This window comes from Salvelinus fontinalis, chromosome 16 (assembly GCF_029448725.1).
Source record: "Salvelinus fontinalis isolate EN_2023a chromosome 16, ASM2944872v1, whole genome shotgun sequence".
In the NCBI taxonomy this organism is placed as follows: domain Eukaryota; kingdom Metazoa; phylum Chordata; class Actinopteri; order Salmoniformes; family Salmonidae; genus Salvelinus; species Salvelinus fontinalis.
The window spans coordinates 22,685,440-22,710,776 of NC_074680.1; the positions used below are offsets into that span (position 1 = coordinate 22,685,440).

The 25,337-nt window shown below is 46.0% G+C and overlaps 1 pseudogene; it reads right to left on the bottom strand.

Moving 5' to 3' along the window:
• Window positions 1–24,427, bottom strand: part of LOC129812500 (ras-related GTP-binding protein D-like) — a 47,416-nt pseudogene extending 22,989 nt beyond the window's left edge.
• Window positions 24,428–25,337: the final 910 nt, after the last annotated feature.

Below are 25,337 nucleotides of genomic sequence, written 5' to 3' on the forward strand. Positions count from 1 at the left end.
GAAGCGCTCCTCCCTAACTCTCTCACCTTTCCTCTCGAAGCGCTCCTCCCTAACTCTCTCACCTTTCCTCTCGAAGCGCTCCTCCCTAACTCTCTCACCTTTCCTCTCGAAGCGCTCCTCCCTAACTCTCTCTCACCTTTCCTCTCGAAGTGCTACTCCCTAACTCTCTCACCTTTCCTCTCGAAGCGCTATTCCCTAACTCTCTCACCTTTCCTCTCGAAGCTCACCTTTCCTCTCGAAGCGCTCCTCCCTAACTCTCTCTCACCTTTCCTCTCGAATCGCTACTCCCTAACTCTCTCACCTTCCCTCTCGAAGCGCTCCTCCCTTACTCTCTCACCTTTCCTCTCGAAACGCCCCTCCCTAACTCTCTCACCTTTCCTCTCGAAGCGCTCCACCCTAACTCTCTCACCGTTCCTCTCGAAGCGCTACTCCCTAACTCTCTCACCTTTCCTCTCGAAGCGCTACTCCCTAACTCTCTCTCACCTTTCCTCTCGAAGCGCTACTCCCTTTCTCTCTCACCTTTCCTCTCGAAGCGCTACTCCCTAACTCTCTCACCTTTCCTCTCGAAGCGCTCCTCCCTAACTCTCTCACCTTTCCTCTCGAAGCGCTCCTCCCTAACTCTCTCACCTTTCCTCTCGAAGCGCCCCTCCCTATCTCTCTCACATTTCCTCTCGAAGCGCTCCTCCCTAACTCTCTCTCAACTTTCCTCTCGAAGCGCTACTCCCTAACTCTCTCACCTTTCCTCTCGAAGCGCTCCTCCCTACCTCTCTCACCCTTCCTCTCGAAGCGCTCCTCCCTAACTCTCTCTCACCTTTCCTCTCGAAGCGCTACTCCCTAACTCTCTCACCTTTCCTCTCAAAGCTCACCTTTCCTCTCGAAGCGCTCCTCCCTAACTCTCTCACCTTTCCTCTCGAAGCGCTACTCCCTAACTCTCTCACCTTTCCTCTCGAAGCGCTACTCCCTAACTCTCTCACCTTTCCTCTCGAAGCGCTCCTCCCTAACTCTCTCACATTTCCTCTCGAAGCGCTCCTCCCTAACTCTCTCTCACCTTTCCTCTCGAAGCGCTACTCCCTAACTCTCTCACCTTTCCTCTCGAAGCGCTCCTCCCTAACTCTCTCACCTTTCCTCTCGAAGCGCTACTCCCTAACTCTCTCTCACCTTTCCCCTCGAAGCGCTACTCCCTAACTCTCTCACCTTTCCTCTCGAAGCGCTCCTCCCTAACTCTCTCTCACCTTTCCTCTCGAAGCGCTACTCCCTAACTCTCTCACCTTTCCACTCGAAGCGCTCCTCCCTAACTCTCTCACCTTTCCTCTCGAAGCGCTCCTCCCTAACTCTCTCACCTTTCCTCTCGAAGCGCTCCTCCCTAACTCTCTCTCACCTTTCCTCTCGAAGCGCTACTCCCTAACTCTCTCACCTTTCCTCTCGAAGCGCTACTCCCTAACTCTCTCTCACCTTTCCTCTCGAAGCGCTACTCCCTTTCTCTCTCACCTTTCCTCTCGAAGCGCTACTCCCTAACTCTCTCACCTTTCCTCTCGAAGCGCTCCTCCCTAACTCTCTCACCTTTCCTCTCGAAGCGCTCCTCCCTAACTCTCTCACCTTTCCTCTCGAAGCTCACCTTTCCTCTCGAAGCGCTACTCCCTAACTCTCTCACCTTTCCTCTCGAAGCGCTACTCCCTAACTCTCTCACCTTTCCTCTCGAAGCGCTACTCCCTAACTCTCTCTCACCTTTCCTCTCGAAGCGCTACTCCCTAACTCTCTCACCTTTCCTCTCGAAGCGCTACTCCCTAACGCTCTCACTTTTCCTCTCGAAGCTCACCTTTCCTCTCGAAGCGCTCCTCCCTAACTCTCTCACCTTTCCTCTCGAAGAGCTACTCCCTAACTCTCTCACCTTTCCTCTCGAAGCGCTCCTCCCTAACTCTCTCTTACCTTTCGTCTCGAAGCGCTACTCCCTAACTCTCTCACCTTTCCTCTCGAAGCGCTATTCCCTAACTCTCTCACCTTTCCTCTCGAAGCTCACCTTTCTCTCGAAGCGCTCCTCCCTAACCCTCTCTCAACTTTCCTCTCGAAGCGCTCCTCCCTTACTCTCTCACCTTTCCTCTCGAAGCGCTCCTCCCTAACTCTCTCACCGTTCCTCTCGAAGCGCTACTCCCTAACTCTCTCACATTTCCTCTCGAAGCGCTACTCCCTAACTCTCTCTCACCTTTTCTCTCGAAGCGCTACTCCCTAACTCTCTCTCACCTTTTCTCTCGAAGCGCTACTCCCTAACTCTCTCACCTTTCCTCTCGAAGCGCTCCTCCCTAACTCTCTCACCTTTCCTCTCGAAGCTCACCTTTCTTCTCGAAGCGCTCCTCCCTAACTCTCTCACCTTTCCTCTCGAAGCGCTACTCCCTAACTCTCTCACCTTTCCTCTCGAAGCTCACCTTTCCTCTCGAAGCGCTCCTCCCTAACTCTCTCACCTTTCCTCTCGAAGCGCTACTCCCTAACTCTCTCACCTTTCCTCTCGAAGCGCTCCTCCCTAACTCTCTCACCTTTCCTCTCGAAGCGCCCCTCCCTATCTCTCTCACATTTCTTCTCGAAGCGCTCCTCCCTATCTCTCTCTCAACTTTCCTCTCGAAGCGCTACTCCCTAACTCTCTCACCTTTCCTCTCGAAGCGCTCCTCCCTACCTCTCTCACCCTTCCTCTCGAAGCGCTCCTCCCTAACTCTCTCTCACCTTTCCTCTCGAAGCGCTACTCCCTAACTCTCTCACCTTTCCTCTCGAAGCTCACCTTTCCTCTCGAAGCGCTCCTCCCTAACTCTCTCACCTTTCCTCTCGAAGCGCTACTCCCTAACTCTCTCACCTTTCCTCTCGAAGCGCTCCTCCCTAACTCTCTCACCTTTCCTCTCGAAGCGCTACTCCCTAACTCTCTCACATTTCCTCTCGAAGCGCTCCTCCCTAACTCTCTCTCACCTTTCCACTCGAAGCGCTACTCCCTAACTCTCTCACCTTTCCTCTCGAAGCGCTCCTCCCTAACTCTCTCTCACCTTTCCTCTCGAAGCGCTACTCCCTAACTCTCTCACCTTTCCTCTCGAAGCGCTCCTCCCTAACTCTCTCACCTTTCCTCTCGAAGCGCTCCTCCCTAACTCTCTCTCACCTTTCCCCTCGAAGCGCTACTCCCTAACTCTCTCACCTTTCCTCTCGAAGCGCTCCTCCCTAACTCTCTCTCACCTTTCCTCTCGAAGCGCTACTCCCTAACTCTCTCACCTTTCCACTCGAAGCGCTCCTCCCTAACTCTCTCACCTTTCCTCTCGAAGCGCTCCTCCCTAACTCTCTCACCTTTCCTCTCGAAGCGCTCCTCCCTAACTCTCTCACCTTTCCTCTCGAAGCGCTCCTCCCTAACTCTCTCACCTTTCCTCTCGAAGCGCTCCTCCCTAACTCTCTCTCACCTTTCCTCTCGAAGCGCTCCTCCCTAACTCTCTGTCACCTTTCCTCTCGAAGCGCTACTCCCTAACTCTCTCACCTTTCCTCTCGAAGCGCTATTCCCTAACTCTCTCACCTTTCCTCTCGAAGCTCACCTTTCCTCTCGAAGCGCTCCTCCCTAACTCTCTCTCACCTTTCCTCTCGAATCGCTACTCCCTAACTTTCTCACCTTTCCTCTCGAAGCGCTCCTCCCTTACTCTCTCACCTTTCCTCTCGAAGCGCCCCTCCCTAACTCTCTCACCTTTCCTCTCGAAGCGCTCCTCCCTAACTCTCTCACCGTTCCTCTCGAAGCGCTACTCCCTAACTCTCTCACCTTTCCTCTCGAAGCGCTACTCCCTAACTCTCTCTCACCTTTCCTCTCGAAGCGCTACTCCCTATCTCTCTCACCTTTCCTCTCGAAGCGCTCCTCCCTAACTCTCTCACCTTTCCTCTCGAAGTGCTCCTCCCTAAGTCTCTCACCTTTCCTCTCGAAGCGCTCCTCCCTACCTCTCTCACCCTTCCTCTCGAAGCGCTCCTCCCTAACTCTCTCTCACCTTTCCTCTCGAAGCGCTACTCCCTAACTCTCTCACCTTTCCTCTCGAAGCTCACCTTTCCTCTCGAAGCGCTACTCCCTAACTCTCTCACCTTTCCTCTCGAAGCGCTCCTCCCTAACTCTCTCACCTTTCCTCTCGAAGCGCTCCTCCCTAACTCTCTCTCACCTTTCCCCTCGAAGCGCTACTCCCTAACTCTCTCACCTTTCCTCTCGAAGCGCTCCTCCCTAACTCTCTCTCACCTTTCCTCTCGAAGCGCTACTCCCTAACTCTCTCACCTTTCCACTCGAAGCGCTCCTCCCTAACTCTCTCACCTTTCCTCTCGAAGCACTCCTCCCTAACTCTCTCACCTTTCCTCTCGAAGCGCTCCTCCCTAACTCTCTCACCTTTCCTCTCGAAGCGCTCCTCCCTAACTCTCTCACCTTTCCTCTCGAAGCGCTCCTCCCTAACTCTCTCTCACCTTTCCTCTCGAAGCGCTCCTCCCTAACTCTCTGTCACCTTTCCTCTCGAAGCGCTACTCCCTAACTCTCTCACCTTTCCTCTCGAAGCGCTATTCCCTAACTCTCTCACCTTTCCTCTCGAAAGTCACCTTTCCTCTCGAAGCGCTCCTCCCTAACTCTCTCTCACCTTTCCTCTCGAATCGCTACTCCCTAACTTTCTCACCTTTCCTCTCGAAGCGCTCCTCCCTTACTCTCTCACCTTTCCTCTCGAAGCTCTACTCCCTATCTCTCTCACCTTTCCTCTCGAAGCGCTACTCCCTAACGCTCTCACTTTTCCTCTCGAAGCTCACCTTTCCTCTCGAAGCGCTCCTCCCTAACTCTCTCACCTTTCCTCTCGAAGAGCTACTCCCTAACTCTCTCACCTTTCCTCTCGAAGCGCTCCTCCCTAACTCTCTCTTACCTTTCGTCTCGAAGCGCTACTCCCTAACTCTCTCACCTTTCCTCTCGAAGCGCTATTCCCTAACTCTCTCACCTTTCCTCTCGAAGCTCACCTTTCTCTCGAAGCGCTCCTCCCTAACTCTCTCTCAACTTTCCTCTCGAAGCGCTCCTCCCTTACTCTCTCACCTTTCCTCTCGAAGCGCTCCTCCCTAACTCTCTCACCGTTCCTCTCGAAGCGCTACTCCCTAACTCTCTCACATTTCCTCTCGAAGCGCTACTCCCTAACTCTCTCTCACCTTTTCTCTCGAAGCGCTACTCCCTAACTCTCTCTCACCTTTTCTCTCGAAGCGCTACTCCCTAACTCTCTCACCTTTCCTCTCGAAGCGCTCCTCCCTAACTCTCTCACCTTTCCTCTCGAAGCTCACCTTTCTTCTCGAAGCGCTCCTCCCTAACTCTCTCACCTTTCCTCTCGAAGCGCTACTCCCTAACTCTCTCACCTTTCCTCTCGAAGCTCACCTTTCCTCTCGAAGCGCTCCTCCCTAACTCTCTCACCTTTCCTCTCGAAGCGCTACTCCCTAACTCTCTCACCTTTCCTCTCGAAGCGCTCCTCCCTAACTCTCTCACCTTTCCTCTCGAAGCGCCCCTCCCTATCTCTCTCACATTTCTTCTCGAAGCGCTCCTCCCTATCTCTCTCTCAACTTTCCTCTCGAAGCGCTACTCCCTAACTCTCTCACCTTTCCTCTCGAAGCGCTCCTCCCTACCTCTCTCACCCTTCCTCTCGAAGCGCTCCTCCCTAACTCTCTCTCACCTTTCCTCTCGAAGCGCTACTCCCTAACTCTCTCACCTTTCCTCTCGAAGCTCACCTTTCCTCTCGAAGCGCTCCTCCCTAACTCTCTCACCTTTCCTCTCGAAGCGCTACTCCCTAACTCTCTCACCTTTCCTCTCGAAGCGCTCCTCCCTAACTCTCTCACCTTTCCTCTCGAAGCGCTACTCCCTAACTCTCTCACATTTCCTCTCGAAGCGCTCCTCCCTAACTCTCTCTCACCTTTCCTCTCGAAGCGCTACTCCCTAACTCTCTCACCTTTCCTCTCGAAGCGCTCCTCCCTAACTCTCTCTCACCTTTCCTCTCGAAGCGCTACTCCCTAACTCTCTCACCTTTCCTCTCGAAGCGCTCCTCCCTAACTCTCTCACCTTTCCTCTCGAAGCGCTCCTCCCTAACTCTCTCTCACCTTTCCCCTCGAAGCGCTACTCCCTAACTCTCTCACCTTTCCTCTCGAAGCGCTCCTCCCTAACTCTCTCTCACCTTTCCTCTCGAAGCGCTACTCCCTAACTCTCTCACCTTTCCACTCGAAGCGCTCCTCCCTAACTCTCTCACCTTTCCTCTCGAAGCGCTCCTCCCTAACTCTCTCACCTTTCCTCTCGAAGCGCTCCTCCCTAACTCTCTCACCTTTCCTCTCGAAGCGCTCCTCCCTAACTCTCTCACCTTTCCTCTCGAAGCGCTCCTCCCTAACTCTCTCTCACCTTTCCTCTCGAAGCTCACCTTTCCTCTCGAAGCGCTCCTCCCTAACTCTCTCTCACCTTTCCTCTCGAATCGCTACTCCCTAACTTTCTCACCTTTCCTCTCGAAGCGCTCCTCCCTTACTCTCTCACCTTTCCTCTCGAAGCGCCCCTCCCTAACTCTCTCACCTTTCCTCTCGAAGCGCTCCTCCCTAACTCTCTCACCGTTCCTCTCGAAGCGCTACTCCCTAACTCTCTCACCTTTCCTCTCGAAGCGCTACTCCCTAACTCTCTCTCACCTTTCCTCTCGAAGCGCTACTCCCTATCTCTCTCACCTTTCCTCTCGAAGCGCTCCTCCCTAACTCTCTCACCTTTCCTCTCGAAGTGCTCCTCCCTAAGTCTCTCACCTTTCCTCTCGAAGCGCTCCTCCCTACCTCTCTCACCCTTCCTCTCGAAGCGCTCCTCCCTAACTCTCTCTCACCTTTCCTCTCGAAGCGCTACTCCCTAACTCTCTCACCTTTCCTCTCGAAGCTCACCTTTCCTCTCGAAGCGCTACTCCCTAACTCTCTCACCTTTCCTCTCGAAGCGCTCCTCCCTAACTCTCTCACCTTTCCTCTCGAAGCGCTCCTCCCTAACTCTCTCTCACCTTTCCCCTCGAAGCGCTACTCCCTAACTCTCTCACCTTTCCTCTCGAAGCGCTCCTCCCTAACTCTCTCTCACCTTTCCTCTCGAAGCGCTACTCCCTAACTCTCTCACCTTTCCACTCGAAGCGCTCCTCCCTAACTCTCTCACCTTTCCTCTCGAAGCGCTCCTCCCTAACTCTCTCACCTTTCCTCTCGAAGCGCTCCTCCCTAACTCTCTCACCTTTCCTCTCGAAGCGCTCCTCCCTAACTCTCTCACCTTTCCTCTCGAAGCGCTCCTCCCTAACTCTCTCTCACCTTTCCTCTCGAAGCGCTCCTCCCTAACTCTCTGTCACCTTTCCTCTCGAAGCGCTACTCCCTAACTCTCTCACCTTTCCTCTCGAAGCGCTATTCCCTAACTCTCTCACCTTTCCTCTCGAAAGTCACCTTTCCTCTCGAAGCGCTCCTCCCTAACTCTCTCTCACCTTTCCTCTCGAATCGCTACTCCCTAACTTTCTCACCTTTCCTCTCGAAGCGCTCCTCCCTTACTCTCTCACCTTTCCTCTCGAAGCGCCCCTCCCTAACTCTCTCACCTTTCCTCTCGAAGCGCTCCTCCCTAACTCTCTCACCGTTCCTCTCGAAGCGCTACTCCCTAACTCTCTCACCTTTCCTCTCGAAGCGCTACTCCCTAACTCTCTCTCACCTTTCCTCTCGAAGCTCTACTCCCTATCTCTCTCACCTTTCCTCTCGAAGCGCTACTCCCTAACTCTCTCACCTTTCCTCTCGAAGTGCTCCTCCCTAAGTCTCTCACCTTTCTTCTCGAAGCTCACCTTTCCTCTCGAAGCGCTACTCCCTAACTCTCTCACCTTTCCTCCCGAAGCGCTACTCCCTAACTCTCTCACCTTTCCTCTCGAAGCTCTACTCCCTAACTCTCTCTCAGCTTTCCTCTCGAAGCGCTACTCCCTAACTCTCTCACCTTTCCTCTCGAAGCGCTACTCCCTAACGCTCTCACCTTTCCTCTCGAAGCTCACCTTTCCTCTCGAAGCGCTCCTCTCTACCTCTCTCACCTTTCCTCTCGAAGCGCTACTCCCTAACTCTCTCACCTTTCCTCTCGAAGCGCTCCTCCCTAACTCTCTCACCTTTCCTCTCGAAGCGCTCCTCCCTAACTCTCTCACCGTTCCTCTCGAAGCGCTACTCCCTAACTCTCTCACCTTTCCTCTCGAAGCGCTACTCCCTAACTCTCTCACCTTTCCTCTCGAAGCTCATCTTTCCTCTCGAAGCGCTCCTCCCTAACTCTCTCACCTTTCCTCTCGAAGCGCTCCTCCCTAACTCTCTCACCTTTCCTCTCGAAGCTCACCTTTCCTCTCGAAGCGCTCCTCCCTAACTCGCTCACCTTTCGTCTCGAAGCGCAACTCCCTAACTCTCTCACCTTTCCTCTCGAAGCGCTCCTCCCTTACTCTCTCACCTTTCCTCTCGAAGCGCCCCTCCCTAACTCTCTCACCTTTCCTCTCGAAGCGCTCCTCCCTAACTCTCTCACCGCTCCTCTCGAAGCGCTACTCCCTAACTCTCTCACCTTTCCTCTCGAAGCGCTACTCCCTAACTCTCTCTCACCTTTCCTCTCGAAGCGCTACTCCCTATCTCTCTCACCTTTCCTCTCGAAGCGCTCCTCCCTAACTCTCTCACCTTTCCTCTCGAAGCGCTCCTCCCTAACTCTCTCACCTTTCCTCTCGAAGCGCTCCTCCCTAACTCTCTCACCTTTCTTCTCGAAGCTCACCTTTCCTCTCGAAGCGCTCCTCCCTAACTCTCTCACATTTCCTCTCGAAGCGCTCCTCCCTAACTCTCTCACCGTTCCTCTCGAAGCGCTACTCCCTAACTCTCTCACCTTTCCTCTCGAAGCGCTACTCCCTAACTCTCTCACCTTTCCTCTCGAAGCTCACCTTTCCTCTCGAAGCGCTCCTCCCTAACTCTCTCACCTTTCCTCTCGAAGCGCTCCTCCCTAACTCTCTCACCTTTCCTCTCGAAGCTCACCTTTCCTCTCGAAGCGCTCCTCCCTAACTCGCTCACCTTTCGTCTCGAAGCGCTCCTCCCTAACTCTCTCACCTTTCCTCTCGAAGTTCTCCTCCCTAACTCTCTCACCTTTCCTCTCGAAGCGCTCCTCCCTAACTCTCTCACCTTTCCTCTCGAAGCGCTACTCCCTAATTCTCTCACCTTTCCTCTCGAAGCGCTCCTCCCTAACTCTCTCACCTTTCCTCTCGAAGCGCTCCTCCCTAACTCTCTCACCTTTCCTCTCGAAGTGCTACTCCCTAACTCTCTCTCACCTTTTGTCTTAAAACTCTCCTTCCTAACTCTCACCTCTCAGAGGAAGCAGACAAGAGCTAGGATCTTGGTGACCTCTTTCAGGTACATGACGGTGGTGTTGTTCAGGTGGATGATCACCATTGACTTCTTATGATAGGGCTGACCTGCCTCCTCCTCTGTCAGCCTAGGAATGAGGGATGAGAACGAAGGGATGAGAACAAGCAGATGAGAGTTAGATTAAGGCTGGAATTCATTAAAATAAGAAAAGGGGGGTGATATCCACATCCTAACTGGACTAAAAATGCATAGGAAAGGGGAAGACCTAGTCAGTTGCACAACTGAATGCATCTTCCGCATTTAAACAAAATAATAATAATTTCACCTTTATTTAACCAGGTAGGCCAGTTGAGAACAAGTTCTCATTTACAACTGCGACCTGGCCAAGATAAAGCAAAGCAGTGCGACATAAACAACACAGAGTTACACATGGGATAAAAAAAAGTACAGTCAATAACACAATAGAAAAGTCTATATACAGTGTGTGCAAATGTAATAAGATTAGGGAGGTAAGGCAATAAATAGGCCATAGTGGCGAAATAATTACAATTTAGCAATTAAACACTGGGGTGATAGATGTGCAGAAGAGGAATGTGCAAGTAGAGATACTGGGGTGCAAAGGAGCAAAAAGGAAATAACAATATGGGTATGAGTTAGTTGGGTGGGCTATTTAGAGATGGGCTGTGTACAGGTACAATGATCGGTAAGCTGCTCTGACAGCTGATGCTTAAAGTTTGTGAGGGAGATATAAGACTACAGCTTCAGTGATTTTTGCAATTCATTCCAGTCATTGGCAGCAGAGAACTGGAAGGAAAGACGGTCAAAGTAGGAGTTGGCTTTGGGGGTGACCAGTGAAATATACCTGCTGGAGCGAGTGCTATGGGTGGGTGCTGCTATGGTGACCAGTGAGCTGAGATAAGGCGGGGCTTTACCTAGCAAAGACTTATAGATGACCTGGAGCCAGTAATTTTGCAACGAATATGAAGCGAGGGCCAGCCAACGAGAGCATACAGGTCGCAGTGGTGGGTAGTATATGGGGCTTTGGTGACAAAACGGATGGCACTGTGATAGACTGCAACCAATTTGCTGAGTAGGGTGTTGGAGGCTATTTTGTAAATGACATCGCCGAAGTCAAGGATCGATAGGATAGTCAACATGTTTTGCAGCATGTGTGAAGGATGCTTTGTTGCGAAATAGGAAGCTGATTCTAGATTTAATTTTGGATTGGAGATGCTTATCGTGAATCTGGAAGGAGAGTTTAGTCTAACCAGACAACCAGACACCTAGGTATTTGTAGTTGTACACATATTCTAGGTCAGAACCGTCCAGAGTAGTGATGCTAGACGGGCGGGCGGGCGGGCGCGGGCAGCGATTGGTTGAAGAGCATGCATTTAGTTTTACTTTCATTTAAGAGCAGTTGGAGGCCACGGAAGGAGAGTTGTATGGCATTAAAGCTCATCCAGAGGTTTGTTAACACAGTGTCCAAAGAAGGGCCTGAAGTATACAGAATGGTGTCGTCTGCGTAGAGGTGGATCAGAGAATCACCAGCAGCAAGAGTGACATCGTTGATGTATAAGGAGAAAAGAGTCAGCCCGAGAACTGAACCCTGTGGCACCACCATAGAGACAGCCAGAGGTCCGGACAACAGACCCTCCGATTTGACACACTGAACTCTATCTGAGAAGTAGTTGGTGAAGCAGGTGAGGGAAATAGACTACCGTTCAAAAGTTTGGGGTCACTTACAAATGTCCTTGTTTTTGAAAGAAAATCAAATTTTTTAACATTAAAATAACAAACTTGATCAGAAATACAGTGTAGACATTGTTAATGTTGTAAATTACTATTGCAGCTGGAAATGGCTGATTTTATATGGAATATCTACATAGGCATACAGAGGCCCATTATCAGCAACTTTTGAACGGTAGTGAATGTGTCTCTTATATGATCATATATTTGGCAGGAGGTTAGGAAGTGCAGCTCAGTTTCCACCTCAATTTGTGGACAGTGTGCACATAGCCTGTCTTCTCTTGAGAGTCAGGTCTGCCTTCTGCGGCCTTTCTCAATAGCAAGGCTATGCTCACTGAGTTTGTACATAGTCAAAGATTTCCTTAATTCTGGGTCAGTCACAGTGGTCAGGTGTTCTGTCACTGTGTACTCTCTGTTCAGGGACAAATAGCTTTCTAGTTTGCTCAGTTTAATTAGTAAATTCTTTCCAATGTGTCAAGTAATTCTGTCTCGTCTTGTCTTGTCGTCTTATTTCGTTAACCAAAGAACAACCAGCAAAGACAGTAGCCACCCACACGTTGTTGAATAGAATAGTTGCATTTTTTTTTGGTTCTAAAAAAACAGTAAACTCACGGACGATTAGTAAAGCTCAAACCAAGTTTATTCACTCACTGGGTCACACAGCTGCATAAGGCAAAGACATGTTCCCACCAGCACAAGCATATACTGTATACCCCACTTTAGATGGAGTCTCTTCCCTTTCTCTGAACATTACATCTTTATTGCTAGGCAAGTGATGTGTGTAATAAACTGTTCATTCTCCCTTAATGTGACCTGACCTGGGCCCCCATTCCTCACCAATCCACAGCCCACCACCCTTATCAGTGACCACAACCATCTGATGGCCTTTCCCTTACTCAGTAACATTACAAGCCGCTGGCTCATGTCCATTCCTCCAACAGATAACCATTCACTTCTGGTGTAGCAACTATTTCAAATTACAACCCAACAATTGAAAGCAGACTGTGGCCCTTCTCCTTTCCACAGGATACCTGATGTCTAACAATAACATGTTCTGCATTCCCCTCTCTCCCTCAGTACCATTAACATGGATATTTCATATTTCAACTTTAGAAGATTTAGAAGTACATCTTTCCAGAGCAACTGACAATAAGTGCAACCACATATCACCATCATTGCAAGTACAGTAAAACCTTTCAAATAGACAGTATCGGTGTAATCAGTGCTAACAGTAAATTAAGAACAAAAAGAACAGTTAAGGCATCCATCTTGATTTATCCACTGAGAAAGTAATGTACATTCTATAGCATCAGCAGTTATGGCCCAATTGATGTACGGATACAAATAATCTACTGTATATTCCCCCATGCATTAAAACAATTAAATACATTTCTACCTTTGTGATCCCTGCCCGCAACATATACAGATGCCGATCAAATGGTAATAATCAAAATGAACATAAACGAACTTAACCCCATGCTTTCGTGAGCTCTAGGGGAAAATGCATTGACATAGGTTCCACAAGTTAAGAATAGTTTCTCACTACATGTCACTGAGGGGATACAGCAAGTAGTTATGATTTGTGAAAAGAGCAAAAAGATAACCTCAATCAAGACAGACCCTTTCAAAGAATGGCCTACTTCAATGACTGATATGTGGTTGTTTCCACTACTAGTGGAATGTACTGACTACTAGTCGCTCTGGATAAGAGCATCTGTTAAATGACTAAAATGTCAAATGTAATTACGAGGAAAAGAAGCGGATATTCAATGTGGTGGCCAGGGGACATTTCAGTGCCATCTGAGCAGCAAGCCAAATGATTAGCATGCCAAGTTGCACACTACACCAGAGAGCTTTATTAACTAAATGAGGTGAAAAATACTCCATTTGCTAAAACCTCTAATTAATTTTAATAACCCAGCTGTTTTGTCATGGGCTGCATCCCAAATAGCACTATGCAGACACGGTAGAGAAAGCAAGATGTCACACTCCCTCATTTTTTCTGATCAGGGCAAGGCCATTCCGGTCTACTTATTGGCTCCGCCCTACGGAGGGGGCGCCCCAGAGCGAAACATCTCACTGGCAATTTTCTTCTGGTCGGGCAGGGTGGGTGGGGCGAGCGGGAAGGGACAATAAGTAGACCAGAGCCAGCTGTTCCCTCTTTCCCATGAACATTCCAGATATTATGGAGGAACATTGGACTCGTGCGGAAAAGCATGCTCACACGAGAGAGGAAACGTCTACTTACACAGACAGGAACATTCAATATTCTTTACAATGGTAAACGGCTTGAGGGAACTCTCTTAATTTATCCACCATCTTTGGCACCCATTCCATACATAGTCTAGACTATAAAGGAGATAGAGCGCCATTTGGGAAGCAGACCCTGATAATGCTGTCCAACCTCATGTTAGTAATCCCAGTATTTGGGGGAGAGCTCAATCAACTGGTCCAATGAAACCTTGAGAGCTCCACACTCGATTTGCATGATCACTAAAAACAATTACCTGCTTACAAGAAAACATACGCACACACACACACACACACACACACACACACACACACACACACACACACACACACACACACACACACACACACACACACACACACACACACACACACACACACACACACACACAGGAAAATAAAGTATCCTAAAGCCTGCACAGTGTGCCAGTCTGACGTACCGTCAGAGCTCATTTCATCTAGAGTTTAGTTGCCCTGAGGCGTAAACACAGTAAACAGCCTTCCTTAGCTCAGCCCTCCTAAGGCCTAGTGTTGCATATCTCCATCCTCTTCCATTCTGACCCACAGTGCCCAGGGACAGGCCTACATCCCCAGCAGCAGCCTCTCTGCCAGGGCACAGCAGTCCAACAGCAGACCTGGTTCATATTGGGGCAACCCAGAGGGGGCTGACGTTACCACATGGCTTACCCCGGCTGGCTTGTTTACTATCATCCTCTCATGGCTACGAGGAAGGGTCTGCTACAGTCAGCCTGACAGCCAGGACAGGGCAGGGCAGGACAAGGCAGGGCAAGACAGACCATGGCAGGGTATGGCAGAGCAGAACAGGACACAGGTTTACATTTATTGTCAATGGTCTTGTCCTGAAGGCAGAACTGAGTGATTTCCCCTTAGATAAGCAGTGGTGGAAAAAGTACCCAATTTTCATACTTGGGTAAAAGTAAAGATAACTTAATTAAAAACAACAACTAAAAGTAAAAGTCACCCAGTAAAATTCTACTTGAGTAAAAGTCTAAAAGAATTTGGTTTCAAATATACTTAAGTATCAAAAGTTAATGTAATTACTCATATATACTTAAGTATCAAACGTAAAAGTAAAAGTATAAATCATTTTAAATTCCTTATATTAAGCTAACCAGACGGCACAATTTTCTTATTTTACGAATAGCCAGAGGCACACGCCAACTTTCCAACATAATTTACAAATGAAGCATGTGTGTTTAGTGAGTCTGACAGATTTTTAAAATCTAAAATGTAACATTTATTTAACTAGGCAAATCAGTTAAGAACAAATTGTTAGTTACAATGACGGCCTACCGGTGGGAACAGTGGGTTAACCGCCTTGTTCAAGGGCAGAACGACAGATTTTTGCCTTGTCAGAGGCAGTAGGAATGAACAGGGATGTTCTGTTGATAAGTGCATGAATTAGAGCACTTTCCTGTCCTGCTAAGCATTTAAAATGTAATGAGTACCTTTGAGTGTCAAGGAAAATGTATGGAGCAAAAAGTACATTATTTTCTTTATGAATGTAGTGAAATAAAAGGAAAAGTAGTCAAAAATATAAATAGTAAAGTAAATTACAACTACTTAAGTAGCACTTTAAGTATACAGTTGAAGTTGGAAGTTTACATACATTTAGATTGGAGTCATTAAAACTTGTTTTTCAACCACTCCACAAATTTCTTGTTAACAAACTATAGTTTTGGCAAGTTGGTTAGGACATCTACTTTGTGCATGACAAGTAATTTTTCCAACAATTGTTTACAGACAGACTATTTCACTTATAATTCACTGTATCACATTTTCAGTGGGTCAGAAGTTTACATACACTATGTTGACTGTGCCTTTAAACAGCTTGGAAAATTCCTGAAAATGATGTCATGGCTTTAGAAGCTTCTGATAGGCTAATTGACATCATTTGAGTCAGTTGGAGGTGTACCTGTGGATGTATTTCAAGGCCTACCTTCAAACTCAGTGCCTATTTGCTTGACATCATCATCAAACCAGAAACCTTTCAATATATACATTTAAACATTATTCTAAAACCATTTAAATATAATACATAGAAATGTTGTGGGACTATAGTAGATGAAGAATCAATATTTTTTAGATTGAGTATTTATTGGGTTATTATGTTAGTATATTATGTATGTTTGTAATAGTGTGTTATATGTGAAAATATGCTCTTATTATAAATTGTATTTTAATGTTTAAGGACTTTTGGAAGATTAGTCCAAATGGGGACTAAATGAGATCCAAATCAAATCATGGGAAAATCAAAAGAAATCAGCTAAGACCTCAGAAAAAAAATGGAAGACCTCCACAAGTTTGGTTCATCCTTGGACTACGGTTTGCAACTGCAAATGGGGACAAAGATCGTACTTTTTGGAGAAATGTCCTCTGGTCTGATGAAACAAAAATAGAACTGTTTGGCCATAATGACCATCGTTATGTTTGAAATAAATCATTCTCTCTACTATTATTCTGACATTTCACATTCTTAAAATAAATTGGTGATCCTAACTGACCTAAAACAGGGAAAATTTACTAGGATTAAATGTCAGGAATTGTGAAAAACTGAGTTTAAATATATTTGGCTAAGGTGTATGTAAACTTCTGACTTCAACTGTATTTACTTAAGTACTTTACACCACTGTAGATAGGACAAATGCAAAGTCAAAATTGTCTACGTTGTAAAAATGCATGAAAACAAAAATTTGCTTTTGGGTCTTAATTTAAGGTTAGGGTTAGGCATTAGGGTTAGCAGTGTGGTTAAGGTTAGATCTGTTTAAATCTGTTAATCTGTTTAAAAACAGATTGTATTACTTTATGACTGTGCCAGCTAGTGACTGATGACAACACAACACGCTAGATTTATAGAAAATAATTGTCAAATAAGAATGCAGTCATTCGTGAGAGAAATACTTTTGATGGAGTTGTGCTTGTAATCATGATTTCTTCATTTCAGATGTGTTTGTTTGTGTGTGTTTGAGTGAGACAGACAGACAGACAGACAGACAGACAGACAGACAGACAGAGACAGACAGACAGACAGACAGACAGACAGACAGACAGACAGACAGACAGACAGACAGACAGACAGACAGACAGACAGACAGAGAATGACTCTCTACTAAAACAGACTGGGATTTCAGATTAGGTTCTAATTAGTGTCTCAGCTGGAGTGAAATTGAACAGAGACACACAGAGTCTGAGACCAGGATTCACACACACTCCCTCTCTTTTACCCAATATCAATAAAGGCTGGATTTAGAGAATAGAAATGTCAACACGAATGTAGTCATTCGTGAGAGTAATAATATTGATGAGGATGTGCTTGTACTCTTGATTTTTTCATTTCAGATGTGTGTGTGTGTGTGTGTGTGTGTGTGTGTGTGTGTGTGTGTGTGTGTGTGTGTGTGTGTGTGTGTGTGTGTGTGTGTGTGTGTGTGTGTGTGTGTGTGTGTGTGTGTGTGTGTGTGTGTGTGTGTACGAGTATATTTGAGAGACAGACAGACAGACAGACAGACAGACAGACAGACAGACAGATGATGACTCTCTACTAAAACAGACTGGGATTTCAGATTACGTTCTAATTAGTGTCTCAGCTGGAGTGAAATTGAACAGAGACACACAGATCACACAGACCAGGATTCACACACACTCCCTGCCTGGGTCTCTCTGAATAAGACAGAGAGTTCACTTTTCCTCAACTTCCAGATGGAAGACAAGATATTTTGAATATACAATCCATTTTGGAGGTCGGCTACACATATACTGATGGGTCAGATTGCTCAATTGGCTTGGGTTGGGGCATAGTGTTGCTGGCAACTCCAGGGTGGTGGGTTTAATGCCTGCATGGGTCCCATCTACTGTCTGTTTTGACAGTGCTTTCAGTCACTTAGAATAAAGCGTTTGCTAAATGCTAATTTCATTATCCGAATTGGGCTGGAACTGTCATGGTTCCACCTGTCACCAGAGGGCGGCAGAGACCATCCTAGAGACATTAACGAGACAGAGGTGTCTCTAAATTTACTCATTATGATTTCCCTGTTAAAAGAGGTGTGTTTTCCATTGTCCTTTGCAGAAGCTTGAATTGTTTACCGTGTGCAGTCGTTTCCTGAGTGAGTGGTTGAGACTTAGTGTTTGTTGGTTTTCAAGTGTACTGTGATCCTGTGGCTACCTTTTCTCAGTAAAGTATTATGTTTATCCTTAACCACTGATTCCTCATCTGGTCTCTTCTCTGCATCTGGGTCCAACCTTACCACCTCACAGGAACAAACACCTGCAAAGCCCGGGGTCCCCAGGACCAGAACTAAAATTCCCTGCCTTGTGTGAAGGTCTGGTTGTGACTGAGACTCAAGACAATACCATCTTTGTTGGTCCATTATATGTAGGATACAACAGAAATGTGTTTGTTTTTGCTGTCAGAGTAGCCAGTCCAACCACACAACGTTTAAGTCACCTGTAGATGCAGGAGATGTTTCTGCCCAAGTCTATCATGTCGCAGCACAGCTCGTAGGTCTGCATGTCCACAAGACTGGCTGAAGCGATATAGATCTTACTGACCACGTCAAACAGAAAGAACTTCTCTATGCCCGAGTTCTGAAGGTACACACATTTTGGAAACCACATGGTAGAGCAAACGCAGCAGAAGGATTAGAAACAGCAGGTTGGCCCGCTTTTGTCTCTGAATCAGAATACCAGCCGTAATTTTCTGTACATTTCTACATGTGGAAATGCCACTGTTCGTCACCACGTAGCAGTTGATTGCTAGCACACCATGGCCACCCTCTGCTTATAACCGTTGGTCGGTTCTCTCCATGACGTGGTCAGAGACATCTTCTGCATCTACAGGTGACTTAAAAATTGTGTTGTTGGACTGGCTACTCTGACCACAAAAAATAACACATTTCTGTTGTTCTGCTCCGATTAAAAGGATGGCAGCTCACTTCACATTAGACAGGATCAATGTTGTACACATCAATTATTACATTCGCCCTGTCAGTCTAACAGAGTCAACGCCCTGTCAGTCTAACAGAGTCAACGCCCTGTCAGTCTAACAGAGTCAACGCCCTGTCAGTCTAACAGAGTCAACGCACGCTTACTGACTTATTATATCTGAGTTGGAATTTTGTGCCAAAAGACTGAACAAACAAATTGGACCTCAGACCAGGAAGGGGATGAACAATGTTCCAAACCTTTTTCGGTTAATGTACCAACAACTGAATTTTGCTCTGCCAGGAGTATCCCTGAAGTACCCCCTTGTGCATTTTACTAGTCTATAGTCTCATGTGGTAAATTCAATTGATTGGAGATGATTGGGAAAGGCTCACACCCGTCTATATAAGGTCCCACAGTTGACAGTGCATGTCAGAGCAAAAACCAAGCCATGAGGTCGAAGGAATTGTCCGTAGAGCTCCGAGACAGGATTGTGTCGAGGCACAGATCTGGGGAAGGGTACCAAACAATTTCTGCAGCATTGAAGGTCCCCAAAAACACAATGGCCTCCATCATTCTTAAATGGAAGAAGTTTGGAACCACCAAGACTCTTCCTAGAGCTGGCTGCCCAGCCAAACTGACCAATCAGGGGAGAAGGGCACTGGTCAGGGAGGTGACCAAGAACCCAATGGTCACTCTGACAAAGCTCCAGTTCTTCTGTGGAGATTGGATAACCTTCCAGAAGGACAACTACCTCTGCAGTACTCCACCAATCAGGCCTTTATGGTAGAGTGGCCAGACGGAAGCCACAGCCTGCTTGGAGTTTGCCAAAAGGCACCTAGAGAACTCAAACCATGAGAAACTTGATTCTCTGGTCTAACGAAACCAAGATTTAACTTTTTGGCCTGAATGCCAAGCATCACGTCTGGAAGAAACCTGGCACCATCCCTACAGTGAAGCATGCTGGTGGTGGCATCATGCTATTGGGGTGATTTTCAGCAGCAGGGACTGGAGACGAGTCATGATCGAGTGAAAGATGAACGGAGCAAAGTACTTCTCCGGAGCGCTCAGGATCTCAGACTGGGGCAAAGGTTCACCTTCCAACAGGACAACGACACTAAGCACACAGCCAAGACAATGCAAGTCTCTGAATGTCCTTGAGTGGCCCAGCAGGAGCCTGGACTTGAACCCTGATCTAAAATCTTTGGAGAGACATGAAAATAGCCGAGCAGCGGTATTCCCAATCCAACCTGGCAGAGCTTGAGAGAATCTGCAGAGAAGAATGGAAGAAACTTCCCAAAAAAGGTGTGCCAAGCTTCTAGCATCATACCCAAGAAAACTCAAGGCTTTAATCGCTGCCAAAGGTGCTTCAACAAAGTACTGAGTAAAGGGTCTGAATAGTTAAATTTCGAAAAAACGGTTTTGCTTTGTCATTATGGGGAATTGTGTGTAGATTGAGGGAAAAAGGCTGTTTAATCAATTTTAGACTAGGGCTGTAACGTAACAAAATGTGGAAAAAGTCAAGGGGTCTGAATACTTTCGGAATGCACTGCATGTGGTGTAGACCAATACAAGTTTCCATGTAAAGTCCAGAGATTAAAGGGATCACATACTGTGTACTTATTTATTTATGAACATACATATTTATGAACATACTAATGAGATACAACAAACACTTTGCTAATTACATTGGTGAAGGCTTTAAAACGTTGCCTCCTCTCAATATTCTAGGGAGATGAATAAATATAAAAGCTAAGTTAAATGTTTATATTATAAAGTTTGTAACCTTGGTATTAATAATTATTTAATCCGTAAAATATGTATTTTCTCATATGTTTGTAGTTATAAACTGAGGGTGAGGGTATGGTTTCATCTACTGTAAGATGTTAGTTACCAAATTAAATACGTACGACAACAGGTTGTCATAATAGTACTTAAACAATATCTCTCACGCTGTTCATTTTCTGTGCAGTTTGTTTACAAAAGAACCTCAATGAAACAAATCAGAAATCTTCTCTTTACACAGTATATATATTCCTCTTTCTACAATACGCCTGCGATGCTTTACTTATTACTGCCACCTTCTGGATGAAATTTGAAGTGTTCATAATCAACCATTCGATTCAGCAATGTCATTCATCTTTTGTTTCTGTCAAAGCACTTCTGCCCAAACAACCAGCCTGGTTGGTCTCTATGGGCCCTGGTCAAAAGTGCTGAATTACACCTTATTACTCCTGAGGATAGTTCTGTGTACTCACACATAGTAAGATATTAAAGGGTAAGTTAATTATATTGACATCTTAATGTTAGATCGTAGCTTGAAGAGGGCACTCTGGCCATCCACTAGTAATTCATGCTATGGTAGCTTCATTTGAAGACACCTCCTTATAGAATACCACAGTATGAGTCATAATACCCATAAAACCGAGCAGTCAAACAGGGAAATGCTTTCACTCGTTTTCCCACCATAAATTTTTCCCATATGGGATTTTTTCCCATAAGGGTTGTGTTTCGTGACGTTTTGATATCCGTGTAAATCTCTCTAGGACAAGGGGACATTTATCAATATATTTGCCTGTATTTACCACCCCAAAATGAAATGCTAATTAGCTGTTCATAAAGAACTAAAGATGCCATGATGATCTGCCAAATCGAGGCAAAGGTAAGACTCTCTGGATTAACTATCAGCTAACTGTTAGCTAAATGTAGTCATGAATAAATTGGCCACATTTTACAGAGGTAGATTTATTGAAGCTGAAAAGATTTTGATATGGAGCCACGACAGATTTGTCCCTTCTTACAAAATTGCCGCTGACTGTATTACCTTAGATGTATCCTCTCTAAGCTGACGTTAGCCAGGTCGTCATTGGCCCATTTGTCCCTGTGCTTCTAGAACTTAGCGTCGTCCGACAGCCTGTCCACCTTGTGGATAAACACCTCAAAGTTGATGTCTGGGTTGACCTTGTAGGCCCTGGTTACTGTGAGGTGGAGCCGACTCAGTGCCTCCTCATCCTAGAGACAGACAAGGACAGGAAAGAACAGTAAGTCTTATTTAAGTTATTTAATGTGTACTAATGCAGCTAAAAACTTACTTGCAGTAGCACCTACCAGAAAACACGTAAAGCAATAAAGTGAGATACAGAAAAATGTAATTCATAAAGAGAGTTGAATCAGGAATGTAAGGTCCATCACGGTCTGAGTGGTGGAGGGAGGTTCTCACTGGTTTAATACAGCAAGTTTGACGCTATTCTACTGTTTTAACAGAAGTAAGGTAGCTAACGCATTCTATGCACAACCCGAGTGTAATCAATGCATTTATAGTGCCTTATAGGATTACTATTACACTCACAGTAGTCTTTCGAGTCCATCCTTCCAAATCTCGTTTCGTTGACAACGTGAGTGATGTCTGGGCATCCGAAGCTAAACTCTAGACATGCTTTAAAACATTTATAATATCGTTGTATAAAAATCCACAAATCCCTTTTGATGCATTCACAATAGATAACACCATGGACTCAGAAGATATCTGGCCCTAGCTCTTCTATAACACATAGACGGTTCAAAGACAGCGGTCACCAAAAGGAATTGCTGATTGCTGATTGAAGCGCCTCACAGCGATACTCATCAAAGAGGTGTGGAACACATCTAACAACTTTTAGTTTCTATCACAATCCAAGGAGACTTTGCTTTTCTACTTGCACTGTACAATAGACAGTTCTGAGAAGTTCTTTAAATGTATTTGAGCTGAACTTTATCAATCCCAGAAAGAATCCTGCAACCTGGAATTCTTCAACCAGGATTTCTGGAAAACCAAGGAGTTTTCAGAAAGTTTTGGGAACTTTGCAACCCTAGTACGGACACCACAGTTTCCATGTAGTCCCCTGTGAGTTGATGATGAAGATGAGGGCCCCTGTTCCTCGGAGATCATCTTGAAAATTCCAAATGTTTTGCATAGTCAACTTACACACAGCTCTGACACACACACTTACCCCACCAGACATGCCACCAGGGGTCTTTTCACAGTCCCCAAATCCAGAACAAATTCAAGAAGGCATACAGTATTATAGACAGCCATTATTGCATGGAACTCCCATCTCATATTGCTCAAATGAACAGTAAACCTGGTTTAAAAAAACCCAGATTAAGCAACACCTAACAGCACAAAACCTCTCCCCAAATGTTTTTCTTTTTTTGTACTTTTTAACCCATTTTTCTCCCCAATTGGTAGTTACAGTCTTGTCCCATCCTTGCAACTCCCGTACGGACTCACTAGAGGCGAAGGTTGAGAGCCATGCATCCTCTGAAACACGACCCTGCCAAGCCACACTGATTCTTGACACTGCTTGCATTAACCCAGAAGCCAGCTACAACAATGTGTTGGAGGAAACACCGTACACCTGGTGACACGAGTACAAGGAGTTGCTAGAGCACGACGGGACATCCCGGCCAGACCTTCCCCTAACCCGGACGACGCTGAACCAAACCTTCCCCTAACCCGGACGACGCTGAACCAAACCTTCCCCTAACCCGGACGACGCTGAACCAAACCTTCCCCTAACCCGGACGACGCTGAACCAAACCTTCCCCTAACCCGGACGACGTTGGGCAAATTATGCGATGCCTCATGGGTCTCCCGGTCGCGGCCGGCTATGACACAGCCCGGGATCGAACCTGGGTCTGTAGTGACGCCTCTAGCACTGCGATGCAGTGCCTTAGACCGCTTCCCCACATGAGAGGCTGCCTCTCCCCTATTTGACCTTGATATTTTGTGTGTATGTATTGATATGTATTGATGTGAATTGATATGTATTGATATGGATTGATATGGATTGATATGGATTGATATGGATTGATATGGATTAATATGTATTGATATGTGTTGATATGTGTTGATATGTGTTGATATGTGTTGATATGTGTTGATATGTATTAATATGTATTGATATGTATTAATATGTATTAATATGTATTGATATGTATTGATATGTATTGATATGTATTAATATGTATTAATTTGTATTGGTATGTATTGATATGTATTGATATGTATTGATATGTATTGATGTGTATTAATATGTATTGATATGTATTGATATGTATTGATATGTATTGATATGTATTGATATGTATTAATATGTATTAATATGTATTGATATGTAGACTGTGTGCTGTTTTTTTATTTATGTTGTTCTTTCCTTGAGCTGTTCTTGTCTATTAATGTTCTGTATTATGTCATGTTTCATGTTTTGTGTGGGCCCTAGGAAGAGTAAACACTAAATATTCATACATTTGTTGTATAAAAATGCATAAATGCCTTTTGATGCATTCACAATAGATAACACCATGGACTTAGAGATCTGGACCGAACTCTTCAATAACACATAGACGGTTCAAAGACAGCAAAGTCACCAAAAGGAATTGCTGATTGAAGCGCCTCACAGCGATACTCTTTATCAAAGAGGAGTGGAACACATCTAACAACTTTTCGTTTCTATCACAAACCAAAGATACTTTGCTTTTCTACTTTCACTGTACAATAGACAGTTCTGAGAAATTCTTAGAATTTATTTGAACTGAACTTTATCAATCCCAGAAGGAATCCTGCAACCTGGAATTCTTTAACCAGGATTTCTGAAAAACCTAGAGTTTTCAGAAAATGTTGGGAACTTTGCAACCCTAGCACGGACACCACAGTTTCCATATAGTTACCTGGGAGTTGATGATGATGATGAGGGCTCCTGTTCCTCTGAGATACTCTCGTAGTCGAAGGTCGGGTCGAAAGGTCGAAGAAGTCGATCTGTCCGGTTATGTCCCAGATCTGACAAAAGAACTGTTGGACAGGTCCTCCCTGCAGAGCTTGTTGGTTCTCACATAGGGGACATATTGTAGAAAATCACCTTAGATAAAATAAGATTTGACCGTCTGTTTCATTTGCATTGCATCATGGAAAACTCCTTACAAGACAAAAACAAGGGTACATTCAACGTTCTCCACCTCAGACCCATCAGGAGGATCCTGGGCTTCACCTCCCCACTGAGAGGGTCACTAATACCACCTGGGGGTGGAGAGAGACATATATTTGGGGGCAGACAGACTGATCAATAAGATCAGTGTTTCCCAACTCCAGTCCTCGAGTACCCCCAACAGTACCCATTTTTATTGTAGTCCCAGACAAACTCAGAGCAAACAGTGCCATCTCTGGCCCTGGCGCTAAGCTAGCCCAATAAAATGCTTCCTCTGACCTTGATAGCTGCCTATCAAGGAATTACATTTATATTTTGACATTTGTCATTTAGCAGACACTGTTATCCAAAACGACTTACAGGAGCAATTAGGGTTAAGTGCTTTGCTCGAGGGACTGTCTAGATCTCTGCTGTTTGTTGAGGTTTACATCTTCCCTGCGACCTGCCCTGTCTGGATCTGCGAGGAGTAACAGCGTAGACTACGTTGCTACCATGACAAAGATCAAAGCCAGTGGGAGTACTGTTGAGGACAGTGGTGTCTCTCTATTACAGGTGAAGGATCTTTTAAACAAACACAAATATTTCCACAAGCAGTTGTTACAACAACAAGAAAATAGTGTTGTGTCCAAATACTGGTGGAGCCAACAAATAAAATAATGGACGACCAGACCAGAGGTCCAGGACCTGAAGAACAGTTTGCAGTTCTCCCAGAGTCAGCTCAATGAGTTGAAACAGAAGAACGGCAAGATGACAGCAGTCTGTAAGTTATTGAGAGAGGACATCAGTTCTGTATGTGAATCCATGATAACAATGACGCAGAAATCAGATTATCTCAAGGGACAATCAAGGCGGAACAACATTGTTGTGGACGGGATTGCAGAATCTCCACAAGACCTGGACGGAGTCTGAGGACAAAGTGAGGGAAATTATCTTGGAGAAACTGAAGATGGACCACAGGAAGATTGAGGTGGAGTGCCCACATGACTGGAAAACCCACCCCTGGCCCAGGTGACAGGCCCAGGCAGTTAGTGGTCAAGTTTCTGAGGTTCAAGGACAAGGTAGCTGTTCTAGAAAGAGCCAAGAACATGAGAGGAACATACA